At 36.8% G+C, this 27,010-nt stretch overlaps 1 protein-coding gene across 6 annotated transcripts in view; it reads right to left on the reverse strand.

Annotated features, from left to right (window-relative positions):
* The window catches only part of DNM3 (dynamin 3), a 560,145-nt gene that overhangs the window by 440,632 nt on the left and 92,503 nt on the right, over positions 1 to 27,010 (reverse strand). The window contains exon 1 of one of the 6 annotated variants that reach the window (XM_064594317.1): positions 18,142 to 18,271. The exons of the other annotated variants lie outside the window; for them this stretch is intronic. The gene's annotated coding sequence lies outside the window, so the exon portion shown is untranslated. Of the gene's footprint in view, positions 1 to 18,141; positions 18,272 to 27,010 lie in introns of those variants that run through there. 6 annotated transcript variants of the gene reach the window in all.

Consider the following 27,010-nt stretch of genomic DNA (forward strand, 5'->3'; position numbering starts at 1 on the left):
TTTAAAATGAGCTCAGGGGCGCCTGGGTGGCTCAGTTGGTTAAGCGTCTGACTCTTGGTTTCAGCTCAGGTCATGATCTCAGGGTCGTGAGATTGAGCCCTGCATCAGGCCCCAGGCTCAGTGGGGAGTCTCTTGGGTTTCTCTTCCTCTCCCTCCCGCTCTGCCCCTCACTCTCTCACTCTCTCTCTCTCCAACGAATAAATATTTCTTGAAAAATAAAAAATAAATAAAATAAAATGAGCTCAAACATGGGGATAATCAATAACTTTTACAAAACATAAAATTAAAGGAGTTGGAAAATAACAATCGGTAAAAAATACATGAGAAAAAAATTATCTGGCTTGGAAAACAAGTGCACTCATTTTAGAGGGTCTTGAAATATGAATATATTTCATGGATCACAATGAATAATGCACTCTCAATAACAATGTATTAACTATTTGACCATCCAGATGTGTCATCATACTGAAAACTGATTTGAAAATATGTTCTATTATTTGATAAGCCCTCTTAGTAATTTCATTATATTAGAAGAGCCCATCCAAAATAACTGCATCCTGGGGCACCTGGATGGCTCAGTCGGTTAAGCATCTGCCTTTGGCTCAGGTCATGATCCAAGGGTCCTGGGATCGAGTCTCACATCAGGCTCCCTGTCCAAGGAGAGCCTGCTTCTCGCTCCCCCTCTGCCTGCTTCTCCCCCTGCTTGTGTGCACAGTCTCTCTGCCAAATAAATAAATAAAATCTTTAAAAAAAAAAAATAGCTGCAACCTTCCTCTTTAAACCAAGTAATCTACATGTAAGTCATCCCTAAGGTAAAGTAGGTTTCCCCTTGTTAACATTTTCGCAGTTATCTATGCCTGTACAGTGTTCCGTAGTCAAGAACATGACTGATTAAGACACTGGAGTCAGACCTGAGTTTGAAGGTTCTGCCATTTCTTCATCATGTGACTTGGAAAGTTTTTTAACTTGCCCATACTTCAGTTCCCACCTCTATAAATGGAGTCTCTTTCCTAAGTTGCTGTGAGGAAAAGAACATGGCCAATTCTGCTTCTTTTACCAAAGTTCTCCCAGTGGCTGGTTATATGAGCTCAACAAATTTATATTACATCAAAGAATAAATGAATTAAAGGATTTAACACATAGTAAGCTCTTCTAAAAATATTCAAAGAAATTTTAAATAAATATGTAACAGCTAACCTAGCTAGCAGAGGTCTTAGTTTCAGAGAGATTAAATAAATTCCCTAAGGTCACACAGTTAGGGGGGTGGTAGTCTAGGATTTAAATCCAGACATTCTATCTTATACCAATTGTTTCTCATTACTTCAAGCTCCTCCCTCCTTGGAGCTTCCAATTCTCAGATTTTCACTTCTTTATTCTCAAGAGTTCCTTCTTTCCACCTAGGTGGGCATTTTTCAAAGACCAGGAATTACATGGGCTACCCTCTCTACCACAGTTCGTGTTTCTGGAGACCCTGGAAACTTTTCCCTATAAAAATGTACAAATTTACATATACACAAAAATTTTGGTGTAATTTTAGGGCATTCACAGATAACTCAACCCTCTTCCTCACATGTTTACTTAAAGTACCTAGTATTGGCTCCTGTATAACAAACAAAAAATGGTTTCTAGCATTATCATGATTATAATCTGTACCTATCAAAACATTACCTAACAAGTTCCTATATAAATATCATTTCTACTAAAAACTTTCTTTGATTACTCCTTGACTGTGAGAAACGCTTTTCTCCTCTGAATTTTTTAGGACTCTGTGAATATACTACTCATGTGATTTTACAGGCAGAAAGAACCTTAGATTCTCCACTCAAAGTAACATGTTTAAGAACATTCACATAGCATGTATTACATAGCATAGTCACTGTCTATATATCTTATCTCCAATGCAATAATGAAAGTATCTAGAGAGTAGGGACTGTACCTGCTACATCTTCAATGTAACATTCCTTAAGGATACAGGAATGATTTTTTTAAAAATGAGTGAAAGAATGGATAATTCTGAGTTAAAAGTGAACTACTATTCACTATTTTTCAAAGACTCATGAGGTCTTGAAAGTCTCTTTGAGCATTTTAGAATTTCCAATATCTTTTCCTCATTCAGTATGAATCAGCACTGTGGAGCAAAATCTTTTTCTGCACAATCTCTGTAGGATCTTTTTATAAGCCATCTCCTCCCATTCTCGTCTAATCAGTTAAAGAGAGTAGGTCTGGATAACACTCTTGAGAGTATGTTATTGCTCCCTGGACTTCATTTTAGTAAGAAGTTTAATACCCCAAAAATATATTTTCAGTCTCCCAAAACCTGTTCTAGCTTTTGTGATAAGGTTTTCTATTTCCTTTTAAACAGCTTTCAATTACATATTATGCTTCTTAGGTTATAAAATTGTGATTGTTTTCCATTCTGTAATATAATATTTCCTTTCAAATGAGAGTTGAGTTTTCTGGCCAGATAAAAATCTATTACTTATCAAGAAACCATAGGGGACATGAAGTATTAAGCTATCATTCATAATCTTGAAGAACTTACCCAAGTTAGAAAAAGAAGACAAAGTTGTGAAAATTAAGCAAAAGATTTAAATAAGATTTCAAGATAGAAAACACTGTCATAAGTAATTGACAAATAAATGGAGTACCTTGTGCTATGAGGATATAGCAAAGGGAAGAGTCTTTAGGCTGGGGTGGTCTGTAAAGGATTTCTGGAAAGAGCTGAGTCTGAGTAGATTTAGGAGGATAGATAGAATTGGGCAAAAACCAAGAAGAGCCAAGAGAACATTTAAAGTTTTCTACAAACAGGGGCACCTGGGTGGCTCAGTCAGTTAAATGTCTGCCTTCAGCTCAGGTTGTGATCTCAGGGTCCTGGGATGGAGCCTCACATCAGGCTCCCTGCTCAGCAGGGAGTCTACTTCTCCCTCTCCCTTTGCCCCTCCTCACCACTTGTGCTTTCTCTTTCTCTCTTTCTCTCTCTCTCAAATAAATAAATAAAATCTTTTAAAAAATGATAACAAAAGTACCAAAATGAAAAGTCAAATGAGAATTGGGGGTAAACCAGCTGGGCAAATAATAACAAAATACCCAATTAAAAAAAAATATTTATGGAATGAATGAAAACATAAAGCATTTATGGAGGAGTGTAAGAAACAGAACGTACCCCTCTTTGTGGATAAATGTTAAATGAGATGTTGCACATAAAACATTTGCACAGTGTCCATTCCATACTAAGCATATAAAGAATGTAGGCTATTGGGAGGGGAAGATGGCAGCAGAGTAGGAGGACCTTAGGTTCACCTTGTTCCATGAACACAACTAGGTAACTATCAAATCATCCTAAATACCTCATGAAGACTGGCAGAATAAACTCTATAACTAAAGGCAGAGAAGAGACCACATTGAAGTAGGTAGGAAATGTGGAAACCCAGTTTGGGAAAGAACTAGATTGTGGCTGTGGTGGTGAGGAGGGCACTGCAGTCACAGAGAAGGGCGAGAGACAGACTAGCATAAAGGGAGTGCATGGGGAAAACAAATCCCCACAGCAATTGGCTTGGAAAGCAAGAGGGCCTGAATTTCGTGAGTTCTTGCAACCAGTGGGGCTTAAAGCCTGGACTTTTAAAGGTCAGCATGCTTGGCTCTGGGAGAGCTCAGAGGACATTGGGGCTGCTCTTGGAGAAAAGGCAGGGCAAACAGCCTGTGGACATACAAGTGTGGAAACAGTGATCTGAAGAGCACCTGGAGCACACAGTGGGAAGGTCATTTAATCTTCTCAGAGCATGTCCCAGAGAAGCAGCATTCACAGAGAGACTCCTCTGGGAACAAAGAAACTAGCAGGTACCATTTACTTCCCCTACCCCTCAGCATAACCACAGAGTGACCTGTGGAAATCAACACAGCACCAACAATAGCTACCTAACTTGCTTACACCAAGCTCCACCCCCTCATTCTGGAAGAACTGCCCCTTCCAGTCACACTTGCCTCAGTCCCAGGGAGGCAGGCCCCTTCCCCAGAAGACCAATCAAACCCCTGCCCACACTGCATCCCAACCCATGAGTTTTGCAGGACCTCAGTTCTGGCACCAGTGGTGATAGTTCTTATTTCACAAGTAGACCAGAACACACCTTTTAAAACTCACCACATTCAGGCCAAGGACAAACATTGCCCATAACAAGCAAAGAGAGCCACAGACAACTGGCCTGAAGGATAAAGTGACCAGGACACAATAGCAGAGTGCATACAGTGCACTTGAGAGACACTCCCAGAAGCACCAGGCCTGGGAAACAAGGGACACTATACTGCAGGGCACTACAGGACTGCTTCTTCAGAAAGCCATTACCCTCAAGAACAAGAGACATAGCTGTCCTTTCCAACACAGAGAAACAGACACAGAGACTTAGATAAAATTAGAAGACCAAGAAATTTGTCCTAAATGAAAGAACAGGACAAGGTCATAGCTGGACATCTAAGCAAAACAGATACAAGTAACATGCCTGATGGAGAATTTAAAGCAATGATCATAAGGATACTCCCTGGACTCGAGAAAAGAATGGAGGACATCAGTGAGACCATTAACACAGAGATAAGGAATAACATAGCATAGATAAAGGACTCAAAAAAAGAAATGAGAAACACACTTGATTGAAAGAACAGCAGGCTAGAAGAAGCAGAGGAATGAATTAATGACCTAGAAGACAGTAATGAAAAGTAATCAAGCTGAACAAAAGAGAGAAACAAGAATTATGCTAAATGAGAATAGACTTAGGGAACTCAGTGACTCCATCAAATGTAAAAAAATTCATATTATAGGAGTCCCAGAAGAAGAAAAGAGAGCTAAGGGAGCAGAAAATTTATTTGAAGAAATAACAGATGAAAACTTCCATAATCTAGGGAAAGAAACAAATATCCAGATACAGGAATCACAGAGAACCCCAAACAAAATCAACAAAAGCAGATCCACACCAGGACATATTGTAATTAAAATGGCAAAATATAATGATATCAAATATATTAAGAGCAGCAAGAAAAAGGAAAACAGGTACATACAAAGGAAACACCACAAGGCTATCAGCAGGTTTTTCAGCAGAAACTTCCCAAGCTAGAAGGGAGTGCCATGATATATTCAAGGTGCTGAATGGGAAAAATCTGTATCCAAGAATACTCTATCCAGCAAGGCTATCATTCAGAATAGAAGGAGAGACAAACAAAAACTAAGTGAGTTCATGACCACTAAACCAGCCCTGCAAGAAATATTAAAGGGGACTCTCTGAGTGGAAAGGGAAGACCAAAAATGACACTATGAAAGTAAGGAACACAAAAGCAGTAAAAATGAATATTTCTGTAAAAAATCAGTCTAGGAACACACAAAATAAAAGGATGTAATATATGATACCATATACGAGGAGAGAAGAAAAGAATGGGTTCAAACTTAAACAACCACCAACTTTATATACAGAAGAGGTTATATACAAATAATGGTAACCAAAAATCAAACACTACTAATAAATATGCAAAGAATAAAGACAAAGAAATCCAAATATATCACTAAGGAAAACCAGCAAACCATGAAAGAGAGAAAGACAAGAAAGTATCAGAGAAAATCTTCAGAAACAACCACAAAACAAGTAATACAATGACAACAAATATATATCAATAATTACTTTGAATGTAAATGGACTAACCATTCCAATCAAAAGCCAGAATGACAGAATGGATAAACAAGACTCATCGACCAGGTGCCCCAGGATGCAGTTATTTTGGATGGGCTCTTCTAACAATGAAATTACTAAGAGGGCTTATTGTTGTGAAATAAGTCACAAATAATAATAGAGCATATTTTCAAATCAGTTTTCAGTATGATGACACATCTGGATGGTCAAATAGTTAATACATTGTTATTGAGACTGCATTCTACCTTTCTACCCTCCTATGCACTTCCCCATTCCATATCCTTTTCCTCATCTCCCCTTCCATGAAAAATAACCATTATCCTTTATTTTGTTTTTAGGTTTTCCTTTCCTATATTGGTTTATTTCATATGCATGTACCTCTAAACATTGTTTAGTTTGGCTTGTTTTTGAGCTTAAAAAAATGAAGTCCTTTCCCTGGGACTTGCTTATTCATTCAACATTGCACTTATAAGACTCATTCATGCTAACACACAGAGGCGCAGTGCACTAGATATACTTCCACATAATATTTCATCATGAGAATTAATTAGAAAACATAATTTTAGAAATATATAATTTATAATATTAACAGAAACTATGATGCCTAGAAGTGAACCTAACAAAAGATATGTCATATAGGTATATCTATCTGACTTTACTTTCTAAAAATTTCTTGCCTCCCCTCAAATCCCAACCGCCAATGCCAAGTAAGGGAAGCCTTCATCATCTCTCACCTGGACAGCTTATTCCACAATTGTGCCCTGAGTCTTGTTCCATTCAGTCTACTTTCCCCATTATCATCACAGCAATCCATTCAACATGTAAAGCTGACTATACCATCCCCTTGCTCCAACAGCTTTGAAAGTTCTCTTTTGTCTACAAGCTCCTCATGTACCCCACCCCAATCTCTCACACACACAATCACTATACACTCCAGCAACTTCAGTATGTTTCTCACCTCCAAGCTTTTATTCCAACTCACTTCCCACTCCTTTCCTTTGTTCTTCCAAACACACAGACACCTCCACACACATTTACACGCATGCCTGCACAAAATACATACACACACACACCCTTTCACCTGGCTAGCTTCTATTCATTCAGATTCCACTTAAGCATCTCCTCAACAAAAAGTTTTCATTTGATGCTACCCATGTCCCTCACCTCAGGTATCTCTCCTCTAAAATCTCCTATTAGATATGGTTATGATTATTGTTATCATTGTGGCTATGATAGTAGCTTTCTCATTTTATTGGCCACATTTGCTATTTAAGTCTCTGACTCCCCTTCTGGTCTATGGGTTCCTATAGGTCCAAGATTATCTCATATTCATCTCTGCTTCCTCTATATCTGCCACATCGACTGAAATAAAAAATGCATTCAATATACTGAAAAAATTAGTTATTTCATAATTGTTCTCTGTAACTATGAAAGTTAGGATCTTATTTTAGAACATTATCTTCTTTTTGAAATGATCAGATGCACCATGTTTTATAAATGAATATTTGTCAAATTTTCTTAAGTACAGCTGTACATAGCTTCCATGCCTTTAAGCAGTTTATTACCCAGTGCATTCATGCAAATAATACATTTATGGTAACTTCTCCCTGGCTAAGAGATAATACTTATTCAGCAACGCACCCATTCAAAAGAGTATAAAAACCTAGAGTCTACCCAACTAGAACAACAAAGATGGAGGTTGCTATTACATAGTAGTATTACCCATATATGCACTTCAAATTATTTTAACATGCTGAGCCACCTGTTTAAAAAAGATAATATCAATTTAAGCTGTTCTAACAGCTTGTGTCAAATTGTGGTGACATTTTATTAGTAAGCTAAATATCCCTAATTAAAACCAAACTGCTTAGCATCAAATTACTATAATTCATTAATTCTCTGCTGAGCACATATTTTTAGCTATCTCAAAAAAAAAAAATTACATAACAAAGTATTGCCCCAGTTTTTTCAATTGTAGTCATGCTACTTGAAATGCCACAATATGAGAATATGTTTTTATTAAAAAATCATCCTTCTTCCAGTGGTGTTTTTCTACTGGTGTGGTTTAGAATTTTCTGGACTCATTACCAAGGACTAAACTCCCCTTGTAGAAATGAGCAAGCATGCTAATTGAAATAGAAGGTGATCAGATATAAAATGTCACTGCGCCCAGAGGGAACTGAATTTCAACAGTGAGAATACTCACCAGCAAAGTGATTTAAGAGCATTAAGGCTGACAGTCACTTTGCTATCTTAAGATTTCAAGGAATAATATGAGGCGCCCAGAAACCAAAGAAGGTTACGAAATGTATAAGGAGCAACAAGGTCCTTTGCTACTTCAAAAGGTCCCAGACCCTGTTCTGACAAGCACTACTTTCCCCTGTGATTTGGGCGAAATAAAATGGTAAGCTTATTACCCAGAAGAGAAACTACACAAGCTGGAAAAAAGAATCACAACCCAAAATTCTCAACAGGCTGAAGCCATCAGTGAAATTTAACAAAAGAAATTTATCATCATAATAAATATAAAGTCCTGCTCTTAAATCAGTAACACAAGTAAAGAATCCAGGCAAGTACAAAAAAGAAAAGAGTTGGCAATTATAAAGGATGGCAAGTTCAATATAAACCAATAATAAAATATCCCTACCAGAAATTAGTGTGACCTAAGACTACATTAAATGCAGTTTAGTGTCCAGAACATGAGGGGCAGCTGTCCCTCAGAATAATGTGCTGTGTAAACCATACAGGTATTCCATGCAGTTTTGGAAACCATGCTTCAATGTGTTTACTGAAAAACTGGAATATATGAAAAAGGATAATGACCACATTAGTGAAGAAACTCAACCCCACATCCAAAACTTCCCTAAAGAAAATTAAAACAAAAGCTTAATAGGGATTCAATGCTTTTTATTCTGAACACATTTCTTTCAAAGCTGAATCTTCTGGACATCATTCCTGGCTATTAGCATTCCTCTAGTTAAAAAATTTTTAAATGAGCTAAGAAAAATGAAGATGCAGAAAGGTACTGTAAATAAAAATAGAGTTGAGCAAAGGGTACACTGAATGCTTCCCTAAGTTCTCATCTATTTAAAGCTCAGATAACTGGCTTCACTGAAAGTGCAAGATAATTTGCCTAAACTTCTAAAACCTAAATAATTATCATAATTGAAGGTGTGAATATGGCATATAATTATAAAGAGAAAAATAACAGCCAAGTTTGTGATCTGTAGATAATAGCAAATATTACATTCAGCTATGATATATTTGAAGAAATACATCTTCAGGAACTAGATATGAGTGTGAGAGCACAAATATGTTAGTCCTCTAGATATTTGCATCTAATACAAACTAAATAAGCAGACTATCTCTTATCTGGCAATTTTTATTTATAGTTAAAATTTGAATGTTTTAAAGCTTTGAAGTCCTTCTCTCCAAAAAAGGTCCTTTTTTTTTTTAAGATTTTATTTATTTATTTGACAGAGAGAGAGAGAGAAAGTACAAGCAGGGGGAGCAGCAGAGGGAGAGAGAGAAGCAGACTCCCCGCTAAGCAGGGAGCCAGACATGGGGCTTGATCCCAGCACCCTGGGATCATAACCTAAGCCGAAGGCAGATGCTTAACCAACTGAGCCACCCAGGTACCCCCAAAAAAGGATTATTATTAAATGCCTAGAATCAACAGTCATTTCTTACCAAAAGCCATGATATAATAACTACTTCTATGAATGAAGAGAATAAAACAAGTTAAAAGAATAATGTTTTATTGACTATGTTAACTGTAAAACTGGTGCTATTAATGAAGATAAATACAAATTATAGCTCCCTAAGAGAAAAGAACCATAATTTTAAAATGTAGATGTATTACTATTAGAGTTATAGAAACTCCTTTGCCTTCTACAGTAGCAGCAAAGAAACAACCAATAATTCTTTTGATAATTCACATTGTAAAATAACGGCCTTCAAAATAGCTAATAAATTTACTGGTCCATTTAACTTGCCTGTACTAAATTTCATGTCATTAAATTTCTGCAGAATACCCACTTCTAATGTATTTTCACCCACTAAGTTTATATTGGGTAGGATCTCACAAGATCTCAAATTCAGTGGAGATGGAGAAGGATCCATTAATTCATTCAAGGATCAGTTATACAATTGTCTACCATTTTACAGGAGTTACACTTAGGTGCTTGGCTACAACTATAATGGCCTCTGCCTTCAAGAAGCTTACTGATTAACTGGGTGATGGACATTAAGGAAGACATGTGATGTAATGAGCACTGGGTATTATATAAGACTGATGAATCACTGAACTCTACGTCTGAAACCAATATATTATATGTTAATTAACTGAATTTAAATATAAATAAATAAAAGCTTACTGATTGCTAGGTAAGACAGATAATGAAGTTACAGAACAAAGTGATGCGTGTTATTAGAGAAGTCTATGCAAACTGCTATGGAACATAAGGAAAAGCACAAATAATTAAAGGAAGGAGGATGTTGGATAAGGCTTATAGAAGAGGTGGCAGCTGCCTGCAACCTTTTTCACAAGAGAACAGAAGTGCATCAGGAAAAGAGAATGACTGAAGGAATTTCAGACAGAAAGAACAGCCTGAGAAATGTCATGTTCACTGTTGCTGAAATAGAGAGTTGAGTGAACAACACACACCAAAAAAAAAAAAAAAAAATGAGACTGGAAAGATGAAACCAAACTTTGAAGGATTTGGGGAAAAAAAATAATACCCAGGAACCTAAGCAATCCTAAATCCTAAATCATATATGTATATTTTAGGTAAAACAGCTGCCCACTACCTTGTCAACACCTCTATCACTTGAGCTTGCATTGCAGTAAATCCTCCAGATAGGATTCTTAAAATGTTTTCCTAACACCAGTATTTCCCTGCTCAGAAATCTAAAATGGCACTCTGTCTTTCACCACAAAATTCTAAACTCCTCTACCAAGTTTTCAATGTTCTCTCTAACCAGGCCTTACCCTGTACTAACCAAACCAGCCTCATCACCAAAGTGGAAGTAGAGGTCTGCTCACCGTGTACTGTGTATCCCACTCTCAAGACCTAACTTCAAATCTGACTCTCCATGTAGATCATCACCCTGCTTGCCCTCTATGTTTCTTAAGTTTACATCACATCTGGGCCTCCTACACCTTCTTCAATACTCAAACCGACTTTGATCTCTCCTTTCCTTGAACTCGTCTGCACTGAAAGTCACAAGTGCACAGCTTATCACTAAATTGTCAATCCGCCCTGTGCCTCCCCAGTACAGGAACTATGGCTTTTACTTCAACCATACACCCATCAAGCCTTGCAAGTACTGTGCAAACTGTACAAGACGTAGGTGGTAATGTATCAAATAGACAAATAGTTTTGATTGGCATGGGGAGCAGAGAACACAGCTTTTAATTTTTTAAAAAGCATGAAAATCTTGGGGCACCTTGGTGGTTCAGTTGGTTAAGCATCCAATTGTTGATTTAGGCTCAGGTCATGATCTCAGGGTTGTAGGATCAAGCCCCACATCAGGCTCCATGCTGGGCGTGGGGCCTGCTTAAGATTCTCTCTCTCCCTCTGCCCCTCCCTCTGCTCTAAAACATTAAAATAAAATTAAATAAATAAAATAAAATGCATGAAACTCGTGATTCTTGTATACTAAATTTTAGAGCATATCAAATTTTTAATTATTTTAATATCGTCTTTCTACTTAAACTTCACCATCATTATCACCCAAGCCATCCCTATTATGGTACAACATGAAAAGAGAGACCTTTCTGAGTAAAGATTGCACAATCCAGCAATGAAAGAATTAAAGAATGGGGGCGCCTGGGTGGCTCAGTTGGTTAAGCGACTGCCTTCGGCTCAGGTTATGATCCTGGGGTCCTGGGATCGAGTCCCACATCGGGCTCCCTGCTCAGCTGGGGGTCTGCTTCTCCCTCTGACCCTCTTCCCTCTCATGCTCTCTGTCTCTCATTCTCTCTCTCTCAAATAAATAAGTAAAATCTTAAAAAAAAAAAAAGAATTAAAGAAGACTTTGGGAAACTCCTACCTGGGGATTCACAATGTCAGCTTATAGTACTATGTTTATGACACCATATATATGTCAAAGAAGAAAAAAACAAAGACCAAATATGCTATATACTGGCCAAGGCCATACAATAAATCAGCAATACCATTTACTTACACTGAGTTTTGCTGCCTGAGCAGAAAATCTGCCTCTTCAGAAATATGATTATTCAGAACTATATTTCTTCAGAAATAAATTAAAACTTTAGAGCATGAGAATGCTTTTGCCAAACATAAGCACACTACAGGGAAAGAAAAGCCATGTAGATGACAAATTAGGTTTTTATAATACAAAGCACTACATGTAAAATATTTCAAAGTCTAGTTTCTATTTTAATACTTTGCCACTTGATAATCAAGTAGGCACCAAGTCCTACATTTATCAAAGAGGTTGAGATATGAGATTTGCAGTATTTCCCTGCCTTGAGATCAAAATGTGAGTATTATCAAAGTTACCATCATGTTTTAAGTAGAACAGGAGGGAACATCAGTCACCAGGATCATTACAACTGATAAAGCAACCACCTAAGTCTCATTATCTGAACTAAGGACTCACCAAATATGAAGTTAGTAGAGTTTACAATACCTTAAAGAGAATTTAACCCTAGGAGAATGTGTATGATTAGCACACTGAGTTTATTATCTAACACCTTTGGGAAACAGAGCACCAAAATTAAAGCATGAGCAGTATGGCATGGCACATCCTCATTCCCCTACACCCAAAATAAGCAGCAGTTTTACATATAACTAAGCCACAACTTCAGAGCAATTAGGTAGATGGACAAATGGTATTTTTAACAGCTTTACTGAGGTGTAATTCATATACAATTGTATTAGTCAGTGTTTTCCAGCAAAAAAGAACCAGTAGGGTGGGTGGGTGGATGGATGGATGGATAGATATAGAGATACAGAGATATTTAAATGTATATACACATATATAGAAAGAGATGTATTATGAGAGATTGTTTCACAGGATTATGGAGGCTGAGAAGTCCCTCAATCTGCCATCTACAATCTGGAGACCCAGAAAAACCAGTAATGTAATTCCATTTAAGCCTGAAAAACCATGGAGGAGTGGGTAGCAGGTAGCTGATGGTGTAAGTCCCCATCTGAATCCAAAGGCTTGATAACCAGAAGCACCAATATCCAAGGGCAAAAGATGGATGTTTCAGCGTAAACAGAGAAGGCAAATCCACCCTTCCTCTGCCATTCATTCATCCATTTAATTTCAGGCCCTCAACAGGTTGGATGATGCCCACAAGCACTAGTGAGAGTGATTTTCTTTACTCAGTCTATCAATTCAAATGCTAATCTCTTCTGAAGACATGCTCATAGACACACCCTAAAATGTTTTACCAGTTCTCTAGGCATTCCTTAGCGCATAAAATTGACTATCACAACAATAAAACACACATACTTAAAACATACAATGTGATGTTTTGACACATGTATACCCCTGTGAAACCATCACTATGATCAAGAACATACCCGTCACAACCCAGAAGTTTCCTCCTGCCACTCTCCACCCTCCCTCCAAAAACACCAATGTGCTTTCTGCCACTATAGATTAGTTTCCATTTTCTAGAAATTTAAATGAATATGATATGTATGCCTTTTATCTGGCTTTTTTTCACTCTCCATAATTGAGATTCATCCATGTCACTGAGTATATCAATTGTTCATGACTTTTAAAACTAAGCTATATTCCATTGTATGAATGTTCCACAATTTGTTTATCCATTCACCCACTGATGACCATATGCGCTGTTTCCAGTTTTTGATTATTTGTGCACAAGTCTTTGGGAAGACAAATGCACCAACTTCTTTTGGGTAAATGTCTAAGAGTAGATTGGCTAGTTATATGGTAAATGTGTGTTCAATTTTTTAAGAAAGTTCCCAACTGTTTTCCAAAGTGGTGTGTCATTTTACATCAGACATCAACAGCATTTGAGCATTCTAGTTCCTCTACTTCCTAGTCAACACTTTGTACAGCCAATCTTTTTAATTTTAGGCATTCTCATAGGTGTATTAATTATCTTGTTATGGTTTTAATTCACACTTCTCTAATGACTAAGGATGTTGAGCTTATTTTCATAGTACTTAATTGCCATCCCTCCTTAATCCTGTACCGGCAGTCCCACTCTCCCTTTCCCACCTTTAGTAAACTATTGATCTTTGTCCCTGGATGGAGAGCCCATATCTAACATTTCTATTCACACATTCACATAGGGAAAAGTATTGTGAGGTAATGTGTTTCCAATACTGGTACAGTTAGCAATATTTTGTTGAAAATATTTAAAATATATTCATTTAAATAAAAATTTAAAAATATAAATAAAGTATATTCTATCATTTCCCATATTAATAACATTGTATGAATGGCACAGCTATTTATTTCATGAAATGAGTAAATTCTTGAGGTTTCCCTATAATTAAAAAAATAACATGATTTGGTTTTTAGTAACTTTTATGTTTTCCCTTATAAAAAATCATAATAGATAAGAATATTCTCTTTAATATAAAAACAGAAAAGTCTGAGATAGGTATATTTCCAGCTCCTACCCAGTATACCTAAACAAATTACATAATTGAGGAAGTCACATAATACTGAATTTTTTTGCAGAGCTCTTAAATGCCTGAATACTAGGAAGTAGAATAGTTTTCATAATTTAGTTGTAGTTTACAAATCTTGACCTTAGTGCTTCCTCTATCTGGATTCTGTTTTAACCACAGGAGTCACCTAGTGTTTTGGTTAGATTATCATTTAAGAATTTGGCTCCTTCAGGAAACTCATCTGTTTGAGGAAGTATGTTAGGGGTTCCAGCAGAACCAGTAACAAGTAGTAGCTGTTTCCCTTGGCAGCACTTCTTTCAATTACCCCTGTTATCAGTGAAGAGCTGCTTTCCTTTTTCTCTCTAAAAGTGGTCAGATCAATGAGAAGCTCATTCAGATGTGAGCTTATATATATATATATATATGTTGGACATCTTCAACTTGGCATTAGCCATTTGGCAGTCTATTATATTACCCTTCCATGACCAAACACCAGAACCCTAAAAAATAAAAATGACAGTCTAACTTAGGCACTCAAGTTAAGAAATACCACGGTTCTTAACCCAGCTCATTCTTAAAACATCTCAGTATTAACTTCTCCTACTTTTCTTATCCATTATAAATTAGTACCTTCATTAAAAATTTAGTGAGACTGCTTAAATTGTCAGGTCTTAAGCAATTTACCAATAAAAATTTGCTTGTATAATGCCTTAACACTTTTCACAGTATTTTCAAGGACATTATTTTATTTCTCTACAATGTTGTATTTATTCCATCAGCTGTCAACAGACTGAAATGCTGTCTGTTCACTACAAATAGAGTGTTTTAAAGATTAGAAATAATTTATAAAGAACTCTGAACTTACTGAAGAAGGAATTACGTTAAGGTGCTAACTTTGGGTAGAAGCAGAGCTATAGCCACCTCGGTGGTATGGTTTTAAGAGCTTGAAAAAGACTCTACAGATTAAAAATAAACAAATAAAAACCATCCCTTTCCCAACAGAAAACTCCACTAATAGAGATTAATTTCTGTAAGTAAGGCTTCTCATTTTTTTGTTAAAATGGCCTTTGGGATACTAACACTTCAAACTGTATCAGTTACTTGTATCTGAGTGTAAATGAACTTATTAGATGCTCTTGGAAAGGCTCTCAAGGTATTAAGAGTACATGAAAACTCAGGGGCCTAGGTGAGATGAGACAGCACACAGAGTAAAAATGAATATAGATATGGTAGGTTGGGGCCAAAGGAAACAAATTTAATTTACTTAACTACTTCTTATCTTACGGAAACCCTAAAAATTCTACACAAATACTAAGGAAAGCTATTGTAATTAATATACCTGAAATTATTATTGATAATCTCTTGAAAGTAAAGTCAAATAGAAGTGTTCCATTATTTACTATGAAATGCTGATTTTTCTCAGCCTGTTATTATGAAATTAAAAACATTTAAACTATGAGTAATGCTTTTGAAAAATTAGTCAAAAGTCCAGTCAAATTAGAAGCCTTGTTGGATAATACACATCCTTTTCCCTAACATGCATACACACAAAACCTGCTGGAAGAAATTAAGGACAGTATAGTACACACACACACACACACACACACACACGTCCTATAGATTACAAATCTTATGAAGCTCATGATAAAGCTAGAGGCATAACGAGAAGAAATGAAGCCTCAGTCCAAATGCAGCCGCCTGATCAACAGGAACCACAAACCCCACCAGGCCTACCTCCATGCTGCCATCAGAGTAACCAATAGCTGCTCCCTATTCCTCTTGTCTCACTTCTGATAAATGTCATTGCATGGTGATCCCACCACTGCCACCAACTGAAATGTAAATGTAAATGGATACTTCACCAAACCACATAGCATTGAGCATATTTGCGCACATACTTACCACAACTTCACAAATACCTTATCATCCAGCCAAAAGCAAGTCAGCAGGGAAAGGATGCTTATCAATCATCATAAGCTAGGCACAGTTCCACTAGTCTCCCTCAATTCTATGGAAATATATAGGTTATCAATAGCCTACACAAGATGGCTCTTATGAAGTCTAAATGGTTATCCATGGCTTTGTTGGTTATTTAGAGATATTTAGTTAGGGTCATTTAATTATAACTTAAAATTATAGATCTGAATCCACACTTCTGTAATGTGTTCACACCTTTAAATAACTATCCTTGTGAGGTTCTCAGACTTGGCATCATCTAACATTTAACTTCCACCAGGTAGAATAATTGAAGCAAAGCCACCTATTTTGGGTACATGAGTAATCCTCCCAATGAGAAGATGGCCTCATGAACTAATTTCACTTTCCTTATTATCCCTGACATTACTCCTTATAAGACCAACATAGAGATTTTTTTTTTTTTTTTTTTTGCAACAGCCAAGAACCAAAGAAGCAAGCAAAGGCAAGCACCAATAAACAGTCCTGACAAAATTCTTCCTAAGACTCTCCTTGAGAAGAGGTCATATGAATGGTAACCACTGATATGGTGACATGGTCATATCAATGGTAACTATCTACAGAGTCTAATGCAGATGGATTTTAAGATTGAGCTCTAAATGTGACAACTACAAACCCAAGTCCTGTAAATTCATCTAATTTGCAGCCAGGTAGCTTCCCTCTGTTATGTAAAAATGTCTGAATTTCACATCCCTATAGTAGCTAAGAGGTACCATCAAGATTTTAGCAAATCTGGTGGTTTTAACTTGAAAAAAAAAATGACTCGCTCACCTGGTATTCCATATTTCTTTGGTAGCTTCTATAAGTGGGAGACATATTACAAAAAAGAGAGAGAGATGTGAAAGAAACAGTTTGAGGTAAACTCCTTATCTAGGAGGTATAATTGTAAGGTTTTTTTCATCACCTCAGAGCCATAAACCAATGCCCAAAACCCTGGAAATGTTTTCATGAGCAGTGAAAACCAATGTGATTTCAATGTTGATCATTAACAATCAGAGTAAAAGGTTAACTGAGTCTTACCTCCACTCCCAGCCATAATAAAGTATCAGGCATCAGATGTACCCTCCCACGTTAAAAAATTAGAAAATAGGACCCAGTATATAAAAGAACAGTGTTCCTACACTGAACAACAGGCAGTGCAAGACAGTAATTCCCGAGAAAAGGGAAACCAACAAGGTGAGTACTTCAATAGTTCCAGCTCAAGGCCTAGAGAAAGCGTCAATGTCGCAGCTCAGGAAAGCAGACTCCATACAGATGTCAACAGCCTCACCACGATGAAGGGACAGAATTCAGAGTTCAAGGAAGCCAAGGCAGGTAGAATTTAGTGTAGCAACATTCTTCAAGTATTGAAGAAAAGGAAGCTGCACAGAGATAAAGTTCCAGAGACTAGTGAATGCATGTAAGGACACTACCAAGACTGGGAGAAAGAACCACCAAAAGGAGTAGGATGAACAATGTCAGCTCACAACAGGCTTGGAATAGTTGGTGTTCCAACAAACCAGAGTGGAAATACTTACTAATACCTCAGACCTCAAGTAGAGGCAATAAAGAAGTCAAATTTGCCCTTGACTAAAACCTGCTCTGGGCCATCCCAATAAATTTTAAAAGCAAGCCTCAAAGAGATCAAACTGATACCTATTAACTTATTGCATATCAGAACAAAGCCCAAAATTATTAAAACAAAATCCAGCACAACATAAAATTCACAATGGCCAGTATTCAATTACTGTAGGAGCCATAACAGGATAAAAGTCATTCAGCAGGAACAGACACAAAACTTACAAAGAGGATAGAATTAGCAGACAAGAATTTTTTTAACACATGTCAAATTTTGTAAGTTATATATTTATATTAAATTAATATAACAGGGGCACCTGGGTGGCTTAGTCGTTAAGCATCTGCCTTCGGCTCAGGTCATGATCCCAGGGTCATGGGATCGAGCCCCGCGTTGGACTCCCTGCTCATGAGAGAGTCTGCTTCTCCCTCTCCCTCTGCTACTCTCCCTTCTTGTGCTCTCACTCTCTCTGTCAAATAAATAAAATCTTTTAAAAATTTTTAGAAAAATAAATATAACATGTCATGATTTAATTAAAGTATAATCATTTAGTGATCACTTTGACACATTTTATTTTTTTATTCTTCCTTTAAACTGAAGTATAGTTGACACACAGTGTTACTTTTCCCCTGCAGAGTGTCCTCCAGGACCAACCTCTGAACATTCACCTTCATTATTCTCATTCATTTGGCAGTTGAAGTACATATACTTTCCTCAGTGTGATAATCCCTTCATTATCACTCCCATAGTTTTACCCTCTGCTATTATACTACCCAAGAATTATTTATGGGTATGGCTATTCTCACCTATTGGACACTCAGCATCACCCTCTTAATGTAGGAACTGTGTCTCATATATATCTTTGTACATCTTTCAGTAACATTTTTATATGAGAAAAAAGGTGCTCAATAAGCTGTTGAATAAGTGCTCCTTACATATGTACTTTTCTGAATACCCAACTTTAACAATCTCAGTAACATAGATACAAAATAAAAGATTTACTTAAAAGGCTAGCAATACTTTATTTTTTGAAGATTTTATTTATTCATTTATTTGACAGAGAAAGAGAGAGAGAGCACAAGCAGGGAGAGCAGCAGAGGGAGAGGGAGAAGCAGGTTCCATGCTGAGCAGGGAGCCCGACATGGGTCTCAATCCCAGGACCCTGAGATCATGACCCGAGCCGAAGGCAGATGCTCAACCGACTGAGTCACCCAGGTGTCCCAAGGCTAGCAATACTTTAGACAATAAACAATTTAGACAACATCTCAAGATCACACCTACCCTGCAAATCAAAATAGACCCACATTATATTTAAGTATGTTGATGTTTATTCTGAATCCTGCACTTATACTTGGTCAAGGAAAAGCCTATACAAGCCTAATATGAACACTGGTAGACATGTACACAGAAAATTAGAAAAATGAAACATTAAGACACTGATGAAGAGTCAAATATATCATGTACATGTCAAGAAAAAGGGTTTTGATGAGGAATAAGAAGAACAAGAGTAAATGGATATTCAAAATGGAAATCACCTGGGGTGCCTGGGTGGCTCACTCACTAAGCGTCTGCCTTTGGCTCAGGTCATGATCCCAGGATCCTGGGATCAAGCCCCACATCAGGCTGCCTGCTCAGTAGGAAGCCTGCTTCCCCTCTCACAATCCCCTTGCTTGTGTTCCCTCTCTTGTTGTCTCTCTCTCTCTGTCAAATAAAATCTTTAAAAAAAAAAAAAAAAGGAAATCACAGTCGACATGCCTTAGATTTGAGACCCTCCAAAGGATACAGACTCAAATTGCTTTTGACATGCCTTACAGAGGTATGTGCTTCTAAGCCCTAATACTTACAAAGTATTGCATGACCCCAAATTCCTATATAATGGAACTATAAAAACTGAAGTCCAGTGAGAGAGGCAATTCCATCCATACAGGCTCTGTTACATATGTAGAGGTTAAAAAAAAAAAAAAAGCTTCTTTAAATATTAGCCAAAGTAATAGTAACAGGAAGACAGTTGAAGGAACATGGTGTACAGGACACAAACTGGCAACTTCTCTGTTGTGTCGCACACTTGTAGGTATTTAAAATTTATTTAACGAACAGATGAACAAATGCAAAACATGAAGATAAAAATTTACCAAACAAATACACTTTGGGAAAATAATGAGAAGAAATCCCATCAGGCTTGGAGGATATCGTTCATATTAAACTAACACAATCACTTTAAAGTACTTAATGTGAATTTAGCTCATTCTGCAAAATAAATACCTTTGGTTACCACAAAACTATCTTGTAAACCAGCAGAGTAGCTCAATGATGGTCCATTCTATGCTGTTCAGACAACAGAACAACCAATTTCTTAAATTTGTAGGCCGTATCATTCAACAGATGCTATAATGCATCCTACCCTGCTGGCCAAGTGACCACTGAGGTGAATGTTTCACAGAAAGGAGGATGCAGGCTATGGCAGTAGGGGAAGATTAAGCATGACCCACAGAGGAGGAGAACGCAAAGAAAATGATTTCCAGACTACTACAACTCATCCAACAAATGCAAATACAGGGGACATCTGTGATCTACAATTTCCATTGTTAGAACCCCAAGTGGAAACAATGAGAGTAGGAAGGAGGAGGTAAGTAATAATTATTATTAGTAATAGGCATGATGTAAAATAAGTCTACTCATTTTCTTACAATAAAAATCACACCTCTCCCTCTCAGATTTAAACAGATATTAACAACTATACAGTTTATCTTTTAGTCTTCCTCAAAATCAATTATTTCCAGACAACCCATTTTTTAAAACTGGGAGAACAAAGGCTTATAGAAGGAAAAAGAAGTCCAAAAATGAAGAAACTTGTTATCACCCTTCCATTCAGCCTCTTTAAGCAGACATAATTCTGGAAGACATTAGATGGAGCAAAAGGTCAGATAAATATAATTTTTGGCTTGGAAACTTGAGGCCAATAAAAACTTCAATGCCTTCTTTTAAAATAGAATAGACGGGGTGCCTGGGTGGCTCAGTGGGTTAAGCGTCCGACTCTTGATCTCAGCTCAGGTCTTGATCTCAGGGTTGTGAACTCAAGCCCTACATTGGGCTCCACACGGGGCATGAAGCCTATTTATAATTAATTAATTAATTAAAATAAAATAGAGACAAGCAAACCTTAAAAACAACAAATTATTGCCAACTCAAAAGTCATCTTAACCTCACAAACAGCAATAGAATTTTACTGAAATATATATTTCTTCATTTCCTTTCAAGAGAAACATAATACCTTTAATTTAGTCATTTCCTTCCTAAATGGAAATAAATGTGGCATTAAAGGGCAGCCACCTACCTGTGAAGAAATAAAATTTAAGACCAGTTTGCTTAGAATAGTTCTTTGACTTTTCTCAAAATTTTGAGAGTTGAGCAAAAATTGCTGTGGACTTTGTAAATGGAAGATATATAACTGAGCAACTAACTAGAAATTCTAAGTCTATTAATCAATGGGTAGCCAATATTTAAGCTAAGAAAAAAAGACAACAAAAGGAAAATGGTAAAAATAACAGTTTTAGAGTATTGTCAGCAAAAAGAAGAAGTGGGGGGAAGAAAAATGAATATAACCAGTAATTGAAAGTAGGATCCCAATGACCAAGCATAAAATGAAGACAAGTTAAATTTCTTGAGTTATAAAAATATTAAAAGAGCAGTGACCTGAAAAATACAACCAAACCAGATTTAAAGTAGGTCTGGATGAAAGTGCACAAACTACCTTTTTTCCCCCCTCAAAAGTAAGGTTTATAAGAATCCTGAGAGTCATTCGACCTCTCCATGAAATAGATTATAAATGTGGGAACATTTGGACAAAGTCTTACCCTAATACATGTATATAGTCTACATTTCTATCCATTTAACAAGAATATTATCCTATTTAAGACCTTTGGGAGTTCCTTTATTTATTACACTGTGCCCCATATTCACGGAATAATAACCCAAAGCATCCCCCAGAAAAACGAATCCCTTTAATCCCTTCTATGCCAGTGATCCTCAAACTTCTTAGAAAACCCAACCTCCCCATTGTCCAATACCCCAACAAATATATTCTAATGTATTTTTGATAGCTATATTTTCCAGAATTAAAATTGTGTGCTTGATAACCATGTGACATTCCAAGGGGTCAATGGGACTTCCTGGGCTTATCAGAAGTCAAGGAAGACCCCAGCTCTAAGGGATGGGTGGATATGCACTTGCTGAGATTTCACTTGGATGGTTTTATTCTCTCTCTACATTTATGCCTGGAATGTAAGTCAGTTATATAACAACAAAATTAGATGTTATTAGAATATCAACCTCTGACAGTCTATGAAAATCCTCAGATACACATGTATCACATTATTACATCGTACACCTTAAGCTTACACAGTGTTATATGTCAATTATATCAAAATAAAGCTGGAAAGAAAATATCCTCAGGCTCTTCAAATTCCAGGGCCAAATGTGCTGGTGTCTGAGCTAGATGCCCTGGCAGCAGGAGAATACAGTTCAGAACTCAATGAGTGAGTGCCTATTATGTTCAAAGCACAGTGCTTAGACCTGTCTAAAGACTCCATGACCAAACATTTAGACAATTTTTAAAAGAATAATAGGTAATATTTCAAAAAAGGGGGCTATTAAAAGGAAGAAGGAAAGATATCTAGAAAAAGAAAACGGTAAAACAATTAGATGAAACTGTTATGAATGTTTCTCAAAGTGTTTATCAAAGACCAACAGCTATCTCCCAGGGCTTTTGCCCCAGACCTGCTGAATCAAAACTTCTGAGGATGATCCCCAGAAATCCTCAGGAAACTTATGCACATTAAAATTTAAGAAGAGCTATATTCAAGGGACTTTAAACTATGAATCTGCACTTTATATGGTAACCTGCACTTTATAAGGAAAGCAATAGGAAACCAGCACTGGAGCAGAACAAGGTCAAAGCTGTAGTCAAGAAAGAATGTTTTCAGAATCACATTTGTTTTCACATGAGGTTAACTTGTTACAATGAAAAGAAAATAAACATTTAATCCTCTGCAAAAACAGACTATCTTATTCTAAAATATCAGTTTTAATTAAATTCAGATATTTAAATACAAAACAAATGAGACATTTAGTTTTAAAATATTTTCAATGTTGTTATTCAGGAAATACTTGAATGTTTCCACTAAGTATGTAGCAATCTAATTTATGAAACTAGAAAACAAGTCCTGGTCATTGTACATACATCAGGATTTAAAGTCTAAGTAATCTGTAAATTTCTTTAAAATATCTCACCTGTGAGAAGGTGACATGTCTCTTTAGAATTAACTATCCCCTCACTGTTGTGTTAAGAAGCAATCTCCTCAAACACACTCTGGCTCAGTTCCACCTAGACTCACAATTCTTTGAAAGCTGTCCTGAAGAGACCTCAGTGTGCAGCCCCTCACTTAGAACACCTTCACAGCCTTCCTGCGGCTTCTCAGACCTACTGCCTGAACTCTGTTCCTCGCCCTGTTAGTTATCTGGTGCCTCAGAAACAAGTGTTCTGACTTCTGTTACTGAATATCTTTATTCAAATGGTCACTTAGAGCAACTCAAGGACCCCAAACACTGAATAGTAATAATTCTCTAATAAATTACATCTTGTGCAATTATTGAAATATGGACATGTTACATTGTGCAGTAAATGTAACACAAAGGTGGTAAATCAAATTTTGAGGAATTAATAATATATTTGACATGCATGAAAGGAGGAAATGTCAAGGAAATCTTTCACAAGAGAAAGAATACTTCTGTAATGTGAACAATTTAATTTATCCATTCTGAAAGCTCTAATCTGTAATATCTTTCTTTCTTACACTAATGACATTGAAATAAAGGCGCATGACGCAATGTAATAGCATTTAGAGAAGTATTTTAACGTAGAAAAGTTCTCTAGGAGACAAAACCACTTATCCTTAGCCATGACCTACAGGCTTTACTTTTGTAAGTTCTTGACAGTAACTTTTATTGCAAAGAGTGACAGATTCAGTCCTTCAGGAGATAGATCAGACTCCAAATGGATCATTTCCTAAAGCAGTGACACTTTCAATACACTCAGTAGTTCACCAAAAATATCATACTCAAGCACATTTGCTTTCTCAATTTGACATGTCATAAAGCAGTAACAGTGAGACTGGGTACTGAGAAGAAAGAAACCAGCAGCGAGCTGATAAATGTTTAACAACAGTTGGCACCCTAGGGGGGAAAGTCCTGGTTTGTAGTATTTGCCAATTTCCATACTGTGAATACTCCCACTGTGACCAGCTTCAGGTTACCTCCATGATGTCAGTGAATACAGGGAGGAGAAGAGAGTTGCATTATCGGGGCTCAGGAGCTGGCGCGAGCTAGTTACAACATGGTACCGGAAATGCCCAAAGGCATTGAAAACTGTCCCCTTGTTTTACCAAAACCCTCTACCTACTCCCTTGCTCTTGACACGACAGTCCTTACCCAACACCTCATCGGTGCTTTGTCCAGCTCTTGTCCTTTCAAGCAAAACCTTCAGAAATCTTTCTCTCTAAATCCAAATTATCACAACCTTATCACTTAAAAATTTTACCTTTATTATAAATAAAATCACGGAGACAGTGATTTTTCTCACCTTCACAACACTGTGTGATTTTTTGGAATGATCTATACTAAGTACTAAATTTCCTTTAAAAAATTACACAGAATAAGGCTTAGGGTCTGTAATTAATTTCTTGGCTTCGTTTAGGAACTAATACAGCAGCAGATGGGGACAAGCAGTTAAATATTAGTAAACGAGCATTATGTTGAAAAGTAAATGATAATTATGAATTAGCCAAATAATTTCTATATTTACTACTCACATATTGATGCTCCCTTACATAAAACATAACTCAATAAAAATATAAAGTGTATCCTAAAAATATAAAGTATATCCTGAAAATATAAAGCAAGCAGTTCAAGGGGCACCTACCTAGCTCAGTTGGTAGATCATGTGACTCTTGATTTCACAGCTGTGAGTTCGAGCCCCACATTGGGTGTAGAGTTTGCGTAATAAAATTTTTTTTAAATAAATAAATAAAGCAAGCAGAGTTTCCTATTTTTAAAATTCAATATTATCAGTGTCAGAAAGATACTAGTAACAACCCCTACTCCTACCAACAGTGTGGCCTCTGACAAATTGCTTAAACCTTGCTGGGGCTCTTTTTCTAAAATGGGAATCGTAACATCTATCTCAGAAGGTTCTTGCATAGTGCTGATACATACCTAATGCTCAAAAATAGGGCAACCACTCAGTATCATAGTTTTCTAAATAGTAACTGTCCTGGGCTTAGCAATACTTTTATAAGAGTTTCTTATAACTGTAACAGGAAAATCTCTACATTAGAACAGGAAGTATCGGGGCACCTGGGTGTCTGTAGGTTAAGTGTCCAACTTTTGATTTTGGCTCAGGTCATAATCTCAGGGCTGTGAGATCAAGTCCCACGTCGGGCTCCACACTGGCGTGGAGCCTGCTTAAGATTCTCTCCCTCTCCCTCTCCCTCTGCCCTTCCCCCACTGCACCCCACCCTCTCACCTCTCACCCCATGCTTGCTCACTCACTCTCTCAAAAACAAACAAACAAACAAAAAGAACAGGAAGTATCCACATGGTTTTAAATATTCCCTATATGCTCTGACATCCCATGTCTCTGGACCCAGTGCAACCACAGCCTCAAATCTACCTCTTCCAGGCTCTTACTGCCCACAGCTGCTGTCTCTGAACACCTGAATCTAAGACATAACCCTTTGTAAAAAGCCAGGCTAGCAGCCATCCTTAATTGGAAACAAAATCTAAAATGCATCACTGGGTTTTTAAGAATTTCAAAAGGTAGTAAAAGAAAGTCAAAAGAGACAGAAAGAGAGTTACTCAATTTATTTTATGCTGACCAGTACAGATTTCATTCAATAACTTGACAATGATATATATATAAAGAAATGTAAATAACCTAGATAAATTAGTGGAATTACTTTAATAGTACAGTAAAAGAATAAGTTACTAAAATCAACTATACTTTAGGAATGCAAGGATGCTTAAATAAGAAATCTATAAACATAAAGGTGAACCTATCAAAAAGTTTTTTAAATCATCACCTCAATAAATGCCAAAATGTCATTTATTAAAATTATATATCTACTTATTATGGTTTTTTTATATTTTATTTAGTTAGTTGAGAGAGAGAGAGAGAAGAGCAGAAAGGAGGGGGAGAAGCAGACTCCCTGCTGAGCAGGGAGCCAGGCTACAGGGCTTGATCCCAGGACCCTGGGATCATGAGCTGAGCCGAAGGCAGACGCTTAAGGCACCCCTCTACTTATTAGGTTTCAAAATATTTTTAAAATTAGGAATAAAAAGTTCCTTACCAGGAAAAACAAATAATAAATAACATATGCATAATTTAACACAGGAGGCATTTTCACCAGAACTAGGAGCAAAGGGGCGCCTGAGTGGCTCAGTTGTTAAGCATCTGCCTTTGGCTCAGCTCATGATCCCAGGGTCCTGGGACCGAGCCCCAGGTCAGGCTCTCTGCTCAGCAGGAAGCCTACTTCTCCCTCTACCACTCCCCCTGCTTGTGTTCCCTCTCTCGCTGTGTCTCTCTAGCAAATAAATAAATAAATAAATAAATAAATAAATAAAAAGGCATATAATGTACCTTCTCAATAAAGCTCAACATGTAACAGAGTTTTTCGCATGTCAGTACTCACCCAAAACTCCAGTGCAATTTGTTTCTCAGCCATCTCAGTATTTTCAGGATAAGTATTTATTGAAAAAAATTAAGAAATGCTGATGAAATCATTATATAATAACTAAAATATCCCAGAGAGTCAATTAAAAATATTTTAATGTCAAATGTAGAGGAAGATGGTTAATTTAAAAAATAAAAGTAAAAATAGCAGCATTAACACAGATCTGCAATGAGAAATTAGAAAATGTAACGGAAAAAAAACCCTATTCAAACCACAAGAACAACAAAAAAATAAATATGAATACCTTAACTAGAAACACACGAATGATATATAAAGATCATCAAGCATTTTACTAAGGAATACAGAGAATACATGAGCAAATGAAAGGATATAGCATGATCCCTGGATTGGAAAAAATAATGAATATTTAAAGATATCAATTATTCTCTATGAATCTATAGG

The sequence above is a fragment of the Mirounga angustirostris genome, unplaced genomic scaffold (assembly GCF_029215605.1).
Source record: "Mirounga angustirostris isolate CCGP_5_RB_7025 unplaced genomic scaffold, mMirAng1.0.hap1 SCAF_6, whole genome shotgun sequence".
Lineage (NCBI taxonomy): Eukaryota > Metazoa > Chordata > Mammalia > Carnivora > Phocidae > Mirounga > Mirounga angustirostris.